Below are 11328 nucleotides of genomic sequence, written 5' to 3' on the forward strand. Positions count from 1 at the left end.
TTTTATATATGTCTCCGCCTTGCCTTCTTGCTTGCATGGCTCCTGCTGAGAGATCTGAGCTTAATCTGACTTGCTTGCCTTTGTATGTGACCCTTCTGTTTTCTCTGGCTGCTTTCAGAAGCGTCTCCTTATCTTTGAGTTTGGAGAGCTTGACTATGATATGTCTTAATGATTTTCTTTTGGGGTCTACCCTTCCGGGAGTTCATTGAGATTCTTGTACGTTTATCTTTTAGCTTTTCAGGATGCTAGGGAAATTTTCTTCCAGTAGTTCTTCAACTATTTCCTCTGTGGACTTGTGTGATTCTTCTTGTTCTTTTCCCCAAGGTTCCACGGCGTGTTTCCGTGGTGTCTCTGCGGCCCCCATTCCGTCCTGCCACTTGGTCTTGCCCAGGATGTTGCCTCAGGCCTTCAAGCCTGGCCCAGCCCGGCAGATTCAAAAGTACACAATTTTTTACTTCAGCTCCAAACTCCACAAGCTATAAGCCTTCAAAGCTTTAAACTATTCCTATCTCTGTGGGTCCAAGTTTTGGAGCTCTGTCCTGGCTCTTTTTTGCCTGGTATTCTGAGTTATTGCTGATGGCGACCTTCACTACACCTCCACCTTAGCCGCCATCAAGCCCCTCCCTTCTGTAGGTGCCCTTTTTACTCTTGGAGAAATCTTTTGATACTCTTTTGGAGAAATCTTTTGATGCACGCACGTTTCTAATGTTCAGAAGGTCTTAGTCTTTTTTGTCTATCTATTTTGTCTTCTACTACTTGTGTGTTTTTTTGTGATGTTTGACAGTGTCTTCAAAATCTCTTGACATAGACTAGTGAGTGCTTCCATAGCTGCATCAGTTTGTTGAAACATTTCAATTGGTATTCTGTCAATTCCCAGAGCCTTGTTTTTCATTCACTGATGACTTCAGTGCAGCTTGGATTTCTTCCTTCATTGCTTTTGATCATATGTGAAGGACCCTGAGCCTGATCAACAAAATGACATTGCAGCTGCCCCCTAGTTGTTGTTGTTGTTGTTAAGTGCCGTCGAGTCATTTCTAACCCATAGCAACCCTGTGTAGGGTTTCCAAGGAGCAGCTGGTGAGTGAGCTTGAACTGCCGACTTTGCAGTTCAAACTGACTTTGCAGTCTGGTGCATTAACCCACAGTGCCACATCAGCCAAATAAAGTCCTGCTTAAGCTTCCAGTCTTTGGAAAGCTTAAGTCTTTATTACACCAAAGTAACCCCCTCCCCCCGTAGTTTCAGGTTTCAGGAAAATCCCCATTACCCTGACCATTGGAAGCTCCCCAGAACTGTACCTGGGACCACGCCACCTTAAAGACCCCAGTTGTACGAAATAGGCAGGTTCTTGGTCTCTTGTGACTGAGTACTCCCAGGTTTACTCTCAATAAACCGACCTGCGGTTGAAGCCAAATTTCTCTTCTTGTCTCTTTCTTTCTTATGTCTTACAATGTGCTACCTCCTAAAATGATTGAACATCAAGCAATTATTTTTGATACAGTGACTGTGTATTCCTTACACCTTCTTTTGATGTTTCCTGTAACATTCAGTATTTTCCCCATGTAGTCATTGTTGTTAAGAACCATCGAGTCAGTTCTGAGTCATAGTTACCTTGTATAGGGTTTCTGAGAAGCATCTGGTGAGTTTGAACTGCTGACCTTTCCATGCTTATCCTACTGCTTGAGAAATGCTGAGTGTGTTCTTCTCTTTTGGTTTTCTAATTCCAGGTCTTTGCACATTTCATTGAAATACTTTATTTTTCTGGAGGTACCCTTTGAAAATTTCTGTTAGTTCTTTTACTTCATTAGTTCTGTCATTCTCTTTAGCTTCTCCATGTTCAAGAGCAAGTTTCAGAGCCTCCTCTGACATGCATTTTTTTCTTTCTTTCCTGTCTTTTTAATGAAGTTTTACTTTCATCATGTATGATAACCTTGATATTATCCTACAACTCATTTGGTCTTTGGTCATTAGTGTTCAATATGTCAAGTGTATTCTTGAGATGGTCTCTAAATCCAGGTGGGATATATTCAAGGTCTTTTCCTTTTTTTTTTTTTTTTTTTTTTGTGGCTCTGGTGGATTTCTTTTAAATATCTTCAGCTTCAGCCTGAACTTGCATATATGAGCAATTGATGATCTGTTCCACAGTTGGCCCTTGGTCTTGTTTTGGCTGATTATATTGAGCTTCTTGATCATCTCTTCCCACAGATGTAGTCAATAGATTCCTGTACATTCCATCTGATGAAGTACATGTGTGTAATCATTGTTTGTGTTGTTGAAAACATATGTTGCAATGAAGAAATTGTTGGTCTTGCAAAATTCTATCATGCAATTTCCAGAGTCATTACTATCACCAAGGCCACATTTTCCAACTACCAATACTTCTTCTTTAGTTCCAACTTCACATTCCAATCACCAGTAATTACCAGTGTGCCTTAATTGCATGTTTGACCAATTTCAGAAGGAAGAAGTTGATAGAATTCTTAATCTCTTAATCATTGGTTTTGATGGTTGATGCATAAATTTGAATAGTTGTTTAAGCTGATATTGTTTGTAGGATAAATATTGTCCTATAATTGACAACACTGTATTTCAGGATAGATCTTAACATGTTGTTTTTTAATGTTGCGTGTGATGATATTCCTCTTGAATTTGTCATTCACAGGATAGTAAAGCATTGTCTGGTTCAAAATGTCCAGTATCTGTCCATTTCAGGTCACTAATGCTTAGGATATCGATCCTTATATGTTCCTTTTTATTTTTGAGAATGTACAATTTTCCTAGATCCATACTTTGTTCATCCATGGTCTGATTATTAATGGATGTTTACAGCAGTTTCTTCTCAGTTTGAATCATGCCCCAACAGCAATTGAATGTCCTGAAAACTTTGCTCTATCCACATCATTAAGGTCGACTCAACTTAGAGGAGGCAGCTTTTCCTTAACTGTATTTGGAGTGTTTTTCAACCTGAGGGACTAATCTTCTAGCAATATATCAGACAATGTTTCACTGCTATTCATAAGGTTTTCAGGGGCTAACTGCCTTCTACTTCTTCCTAGTCTGTTCTTAGTCTGGAAACTGAGCTGAAACCTATTCACCATGGGTGACTCTGTTGGTGACCTAGCTTCCACATCATAAGAACACACAAGCCACTATGATAAACTGAAAGATGTATGCTTTCACAGGTATGCATCACTGAACATTCATTTGGGCAACATCCACCCAGTCCTGACACCAAAAAGTTTTTGTTTTGTTTCCTTTTGCTTTTTAAAAGGAAAGCAGTTCTTTTTTGAAAATTATTTCCCCCTAATGGTTTTAAGGGAATCCTGGTGTGGCGCTGTGTGTCAGACTGCAAAGTCGTTTGAACTGAAAGGTCAGTGGTTCAAGCTCACCAGCTGCTTGCTATGGTTCAGCATTGACTGGACGGCACTTAACAACAACAACAACAACGGTTTTAAAGGAGTCCTGGCACTGTAAGATAAGCACTGGACTGCTAACCACAAAGTCGGCAGGTCAAACCCACCAGCTGCTCCTTGGAAACCCTATACAGGATTGGTATTAGTTGAAACCGACTCAACGGCAATTAACAATAACAGCAACAATAATGGTTTTAAAAGGAGCCCTGGTGGTGTAGTGGATTATGATCTGGGCTGCTAATCGCCAGGTCAGTAGTTTGAATCTACCAGGCACTACATGGGAGAAAGATGAGGTTTCTGCTTCTGTAAAGATTTGCAGCCTGGAAACCCAATACAGGATCGCTATGAGTCAGAACTGACTTGATAGCCTGAAACCAGTACCACCACCAATGGTTTCTAAGACCCCAATCCCAGATTCATGCAAACACTGAACCACGGGTGGTATACAGGCAGGTAAGGTCAAGGGCATAGCTCTGGGGTCTTTATCAGGCAGGCAGGTGCAGCATGGACTGTGGGGGCTGGGCTGCTCCTGCTGCTCAGACAGGAGGAATAATGGACAGGGCTAGAGGAGTGTCACTCCCTCCCTGCTGGTTTCTTCTCACGCTTAGTCCTCTGCTGCTGAATGTTCCTGTTCCTCTGAGCCAGCAGTTGTGGCAGCAGTAGCAGCAATGAAGACAATTGGAAGTGAGCTCCCATAAACATACAAATCACAGAAGATCTTATTTCAAATTATGTATCGTTTGTATAAGCTGGAGTCTAGTGAACTGTGAAGACACAGTATCAAAGAAAGGAAAATGAGTGCGCACATTTTAAACTACTATTTCAAGATGAAAAACATTCTTGGAGCTATGTAAAGACCCTGCCAACAAACATTGTATGACAGAAAGCAATAAAAGGCGAAGGTGTGGAGAGACTGAGAACCTCCTACACTACTGGTGTGACTGTAAAATGAGCCAGCCACTGTGGGAAACAGTATGGCTCATCCTCAAAAAGTTGGATTTAGAAATACCATATGACCCAGCAATCTCTCTACTTGGTATATGTCTTAAAGAAATAAGAGCATAGACACAAATATGTACAATCATATATATCATAGCATTATTCACTATAGCATAAAAATGGAGACATCTTAAGAGTCCATCAATGGAATACTATGCAATGTTGAAGAATAATGATGAATCTGTGAAATACTTCATAAGATGGGTGAACCTGGAGGAACATTATGCTGAGTGAAATAAGCCAATCACAAAAGGATAAATATTGTATGAGACAACTATTGTAAAAAGTCAGGAAATTTTTTCATGCTAAAAGAAAGTTCTTTGATGGTTACCAGGAATGTAAAAGAAGGGAGAGTAATTCACTAGCTAGAGGTTAATTTGAGTGACGGGGAAGATGATAAAAAATACATACATAAAAGCATTGTATGACAAAATTAATTTCCTAAATGTAGAGGCCAGTCCTATGATAATGCTGCCAATATGTCAGGGTGTTATAAAGGCAAGCAACAGAAAATTCTACAACATAATGAATATGCAACTTTTCATACCATAGGTTGCTCATTCACTTAATTTTGTAGGATTGGTATCTGTAAGCAGTTGATTTTTTTCCCCTTCTGTTCAGTTACTCTATACAGTTTTTGCAACCTCTACTCATTGGTGGGCAGTACTTAAAACATATTTAGGCAATGATTCAGGATTACAATGTCTTTCAATACACACGGGGAAGCACATGCTTTAACAATGAGGGCAATTCTGGAATTGTGCACTCAGATTCTGTATGCCGTAGAAAATACTGGTGAAGACCAGATATGATAAAGAGATGATAGGAGAGATTAGCACTTTGCAAACAAAATGTAAACATTAGAGTATGTACTCATATTTATGTAGGTTATATGGAATAATATTTTGCAGCATTTTCATAGAATGAGTCAAACGTTCCAAATTTCAGAAGTAAATTTAAAGACATGCACAGATTTCTACCAGCCATTAACAGGGTATTTACACAATTTAAGAGAAGATTTTGAAAACACAATAAAACAAATACTGATTACCAAGCAGTTCATTTCCCAGAGCATTGGAACGAAACAAGTGCTCCACAAGTATTGAGTGTCAGATATCAACTCATGTTAATTCATCAATTCATATGATTCATAGTATCAAGTCATACTACACTACTGCTGACATAGCTGAATCTTACATGAAAAGAATGGCAAAAATATATGAAGTTCTTTCAAATAGATTTTGTTACTTAAACAATGTAGATGTACCTGATGAAGAAAAATAGCATTAAGGCATTAAAAAATAAAAAAAAATAGTGAAGGCTTATCCCAGAGACTTAATTATAAACCTTTATGAAGTTCAACAATTTCGTTCTGACATGAGAACTAAGAAAAGACCAATCTTACTCATGTAGGCATGTATGATTCCATAATAGATAAAATACAATGCATATTTCTTAATGTTGAAATTGCTTTAAACATACTCTTAACTTTGTTGTTGCTGTGTGCTGCTGAGTTGATTCTGGCTGATAGTTACCCTGTCTGGATAGAGTTTCTGAGAGCTGATGGACTTGAACTGCTGATCTTTTTGTTAGCAGGCCAGTGCTTATCCTTTATCACTATATCTAGAGATCAAAAATGGTACAACAGAACACTTGTTTTCATCCCTAACAAGACTCAAAAGCCCTCCGCTTATAACGATTCAAGAAAGAAGACTCAATTATCCTTATTATGTATGGAAGTAGATATCATTTGACAGCTTAATTATGATGAAATTATTGATGAATTTTTAAAAGAAAAGAAATGTTTTTAATTATGTTAGCGATGAAAGACCTATCTAAAAATAGAGTAATTTGCTGTAATATTTGTGTTATGATCACTACATCCTTTTTTTATTTGCTCATTTATAATTATAGCATTTATTATGAAACAAGCATCACAATTGAAGTATGAGTCGTTTAAAGTAAAAGTGGTTAAAGTCAATTTCTCATTGTGGGAGCTCAACAGAATTTTGTATTGATTGTTGAAAACAACTAAATTCATTGACTCTTATTCTTTGTTGTTGTTAGAATCTGTAAATTTTTTGTAGCAAAAAAAAAGTCTTCATACTCTGTATCTATTAAACATTTTATAACCCAGCTCATCTCATTCTACAAAAATGGCATACTGCACCTTGTGTTCAATCATTAATATTATAGTCACATTTAAAAAGAAGTTACATCATGGGTAAATAAGACACACACACACGTTGTTGTTGTTGTTAAGTGCTGTCGAGTCAGTTCTGACACATATTGACTCTGTAAAGGTTTCTGAGGATCAGCTGATGGGTTTGAACTGCCAACCTTATAGTTCACAGTTCAGTGCTGATCCTATGAGTACATATATATAAGAGTAAGTAAAAAAGTGTTGCTGCTAGGATTTCAGTTCACACATGCACAGGTTTGTTCCACACAAAACATGTTTAAACATGTCTCTGTGATCAGTGGATGGCTGAAGACAAGTTCTCTCAGTAATGTATCTCCTTAGGGTACCTTCAAAAAGAGAAACACTTTTTATGAAATGGGAAAAATAATGTTTTAGGGCAATGCTAATATAAAAATTTTAATGCAAATCAAGTAGACATCTTCCCAAATCACTGAAGTTTTGCAAAAAGTTTATGTAAATGCTGCCCTATATGAGACAATAGTTGCTAGATAGATCAAGTGCTTTAAGGGAGGTTGGGAAGACCTCAAAGATAAATTCAAGGAAAAGAGTTTGGCTCAGAACATTATGGCAGCTGTTTTTTAGAATTCCAAATGGGTAATCCTGACAGATTATCTGGAAGGTCACAAAATGATCAAGGGATTTTATTATGAACAAGACTTAGGAAAATGGAAAACTGCATTGGTAAGAAAAAGGCAGGAAAGTTGTGCTGAGAAATATTTTCATCATGACAATGCATCTACTTATTCTTTGAGTGTAGCAAGAGTGGTCCTATCAGGATTTTGTTGGGAAACCTTACCCCATCTACTATAAGCCTGATCTTGTCCCTTCAGAATTCTTTCTGTTCCCCAAACTCAAAGAACATTTAAAAAGAACATGATTTGAGACCTTCAAGGATACCCAAACTGTCATTTTGACAAGGTGTATGTAAATTGAAGAGTGCAGAATTCTTTGGGGAAGGGTTGTTGTTGTTAACTGCTGTCAAGTCAGTTCTGACCCAAAGCAAACCTGTATTTGTTCCCTAGGAGCAGCTGGTGAGCTTGAACTGACAACCTTTTGGTTCAAACGGACTTTGAAGTCCAGCACATTAACCCACAGAGCCACCACTTTTCAGAACTGTATAGGCTTAGGTGGAGGGTATGTTGAGAAACATTTGGATAATTTGAATGGTAAAGGTGTCTATTCTTTCATAACAATCCTTTTTTACTTCTCTCATATACATATGCATCTATAACTACTGGTGTGACTTTGTAGGGTCAACACTGGACTGGGAACTAGAAGTCAGTAGTTCAAGCCCTCCAGCTGCTCCTTGGAAACCTTATGCCATTGTTGTTATTGTGTGTCATTTAGTTGGTTCCAACCCATAACAACCCTGTATAGGGTTTCCAAGGAGCTTGAACCACAAATCGGCTTTGCAGCCCAGAACAGATTGCTATTGTTGAGGAACCAACTCAACGGCACTTAACTACAACAACAACAACATAATTCACAATCCCATTCAAATGTGTGAATAGGCAGAGGAGGATAACCACAGATGATCAATATTTATAGCCCTTCACATGACTTAATCTGATCCTGAGGGGAACCCAAGGTCCCTGTCTATGAACTAATGTGGAAATGCTCTAAGGTGTAGGGCTAAAAAGGAAAAAAAGCCAAGTCTACAAGAGTGTGTATGCATATGCATGGAGGAATAACTGAAAGGATGCACCGAGAAACTGCAAGAGTATTTATTAACTCTGCACTGTAAATATGTGGGAAAGAAAGTTACTGTACGTCTTAGAGCGTTTTACACTATTTGAAGATTTTTTTTTTTTTTTTTCTGTGAGGGTGTTACTTGTTTAAAATCGATTTATTTTCAAAGTGTTTGGACTGTCCCCTACTCCCATGGCTATGTTTAATTATTCCTGTGAAGGATATAGGGCCCTGAGTGGCACAGATGGTCTCTATGCTACTGTTTACCTAAAGGCTGATAGTTTGAACCTACCCAATGGCAACAAGGAAGCAAGACCTGATGATCTACTTCTCTCAAAACTGCACCTAATAGAATCCCCTGGGGCAGTTCTGCTCTGTAACACATGGGGCTGCCATGAGTCCAAATTGGCTTAATGACAAGTTATGTGAGGGAGAGAAGGGCTGCTAGTGGCAGTGGGTAGATAAGTAGATAGTTATCCAAAAAAAGGCTGAGTTCCAGAAAAACTGAGCAACAGGTCCCAAAGGTCCCTGGGAAGATTCTAGCCAGGCCTGAACCAGCACCAGCATCCTCATCCTCAATCCAGGAGGGTTTCCAGCATCAACATGGCAATTTTCCTCAAGTCTGTGGCCCTCTTGGGCTGGTTTCTCTGACAGCCAGCAGCTTGGCCTGAGGCACCTTTCAGTCAGGGCATCTGGAGGCTGCAAGCCTGTGGAGTCACATCAGACCTCATTGACCTGCTCAGTAGCAAGGCCTCAACCCATCCACCAGCACTGTTCCCATCACATATTTACAGCACATTGCCTATAAAAGAGTTCTCAAAACACCTTTCATATTTTATCTGATGTTTACAATTGATTTTCCTTTTGAATAGCACACAGTATGAACCGACTGCTCAAAGATCTCTTTATCAACCAGACTGACATAATGTTCATCAGTCACACCCAGGAATGACCCAAGGCAGGGTTCCAAAGGGGATGGGTGTCAGGGCAGGGGCTGGGACGGGTGGGGTTACTAAGAAGGTTTTCCAAATGACAAGTAAGGTCCTTTCTCCTGCTGAAGCTACTAAAATTTCACACAAGGGAAATAGCCCATGAGGACAGAGAGGGAGCAAAAACCTAACCAATTGTCATTGCGTTGATTCCCACTCATGGCAACTCCATGTGTGAAGACTAGAACTGCTCTACACGATTTCAGAACTCCTGGTGTGACACTGTAGCATCAGTACTGGTAGTTCAAACTCACCAGGCTCTCCTCTGAAGCCTTATACAGGGACTCTGAGTCAGAACTGACTGGGAGGCACTTAGCAGCAACAATAACAACAACATAGGGTTTTCGAGACTATGACCTTTTGAAGCAGATTACCAGGACTTTCTTCCAAGGTGCCTTTGCGTGTGTTAGAACTGCCAACCTTTCAGTTAGTAGTTGAGTACTTAACTGCTTGTTCCTCTGAGGGATTCCAAGCAAAGACCTGCTCAATACATGTTTGGCTTTGTTCCCTTTTATTTTCCTAAAACATTTTGGCAGTTTCATGTGGTGGTAGTTGTTTTCCATTGAGTTGGTTCCAACTCACTGCAACCCCTGTATAGGGTTTCTGGGGCTGTAAATCTTTACAGCAGAAAACCTCATCTTCCTCCTGCAGAGCTGCTGGTAGATTTGAACTGCTGACCTTGTGGTTAGCAGCCCAATTCATAACCCACTACACTATCAGGACTACTTGGCAGTTTATGTACACAACCCATACAAGCAAATTCTTACATGATTGCATTATATATCATGGTAAGCAAATGTGTAACAAAATTTTGCCATTTCTATATTTCATACATGTACAATTCAGTGACATTACCATATTCTCCACATCTAACATGCATAGTATGCATAGGAAATGAATACACGAGGGGGTCTGCAGTTTGCAAAAACTGTACTATGTGTGTGTTATTTGTGTAAAAATACAGTAACTACATTCATCATGTTGTGCAACTGTCACCATTTGTTTCCAAAGTTTTCCATCACCCTTAAGTTCACATTGCCTCTCGTGAGAATGTACTGGTTCCATCAACAAATATGTTCTGTGCACTGTTATGGATACTATGGGCATATAGAGAAAAAAACAGAAAAAAATAAATCTGCACTGGAGTGGTGGGTACTTTGTACAGGATCGTCAGAGAAGCCTCAGAAAGGAGGTACCATTTGAGTAGAGATGGCAAGACAAAAAGACCCAGGCCACTCTGCCTATAACTCATTGGAATACCTAAAATGGGGCTGCAATGTGCCCAGTGAAGGAAGCTTCCTGTGGAGCCTCTGCAATACATAAGACTATAGGTAGAAGCCTGAACCACATCCAGATCTCCAGAGATGGGAAATTTCCACTTGAAAGGATGAGCAGACCAGCCTGGAGCGGCTAGAAGAACAGAAGATACTTCTTGAAAGAAAACCCTACAGAAAAAATACAAAACAATAAAGGCAAATAGACTGTTACTACAAGAACAAACAAGTTGCTTGCCCAGGAAACATCAAGGCAAGTAGTCGGGTTCCCCCAGTGCAAACCCCCTTCCAAGAATAAGACTCAATGGGAATACATGCTCTGATTGGTGGTGACCATGCTCATCACCGATAAGGGGAAGTGAGGGAAAAACAGCAATGAAGTGGCGAGCTAAGCCCTACAATGTGAAGAGTGAAGTGTGCAGCTGATAAAAAGAGAGGGCATATGCACAAGAACACCCACACTTGTAGATAATACCCACTTGACCTGACTTCAATGACTGGATGATCAGAGCTCAACCAGAAGAAGAAAGAAGAGGAAAAAAGAGTAATCTGATACAATTTGATGATGAACTTGACCTACACTTATGGATGCAGTAACTCAAAAGAGGGAACAAATCCTTACAGCAAGAATCATTCCCACACTCTCCACACATAAAGTAGACAGGGATGGGCAACTTGGACATTGGCTACCCAAAAAGGGGGTGGGGGTGGGGGGCTACAAAGGCAAGAAGTGACTGGCTTACAAGCTTTCAAGAGGGAACCT

This window comes from Chrysochloris asiatica, unplaced genomic scaffold, assembly GCF_000296735.1.
Source record: "Chrysochloris asiatica unplaced genomic scaffold, ChrAsi1.0 scaffold00273, whole genome shotgun sequence".
NCBI lineage: Eukaryota > Metazoa > Chordata > Mammalia > Afrosoricida > Chrysochloridae > Chrysochloris > Chrysochloris asiatica.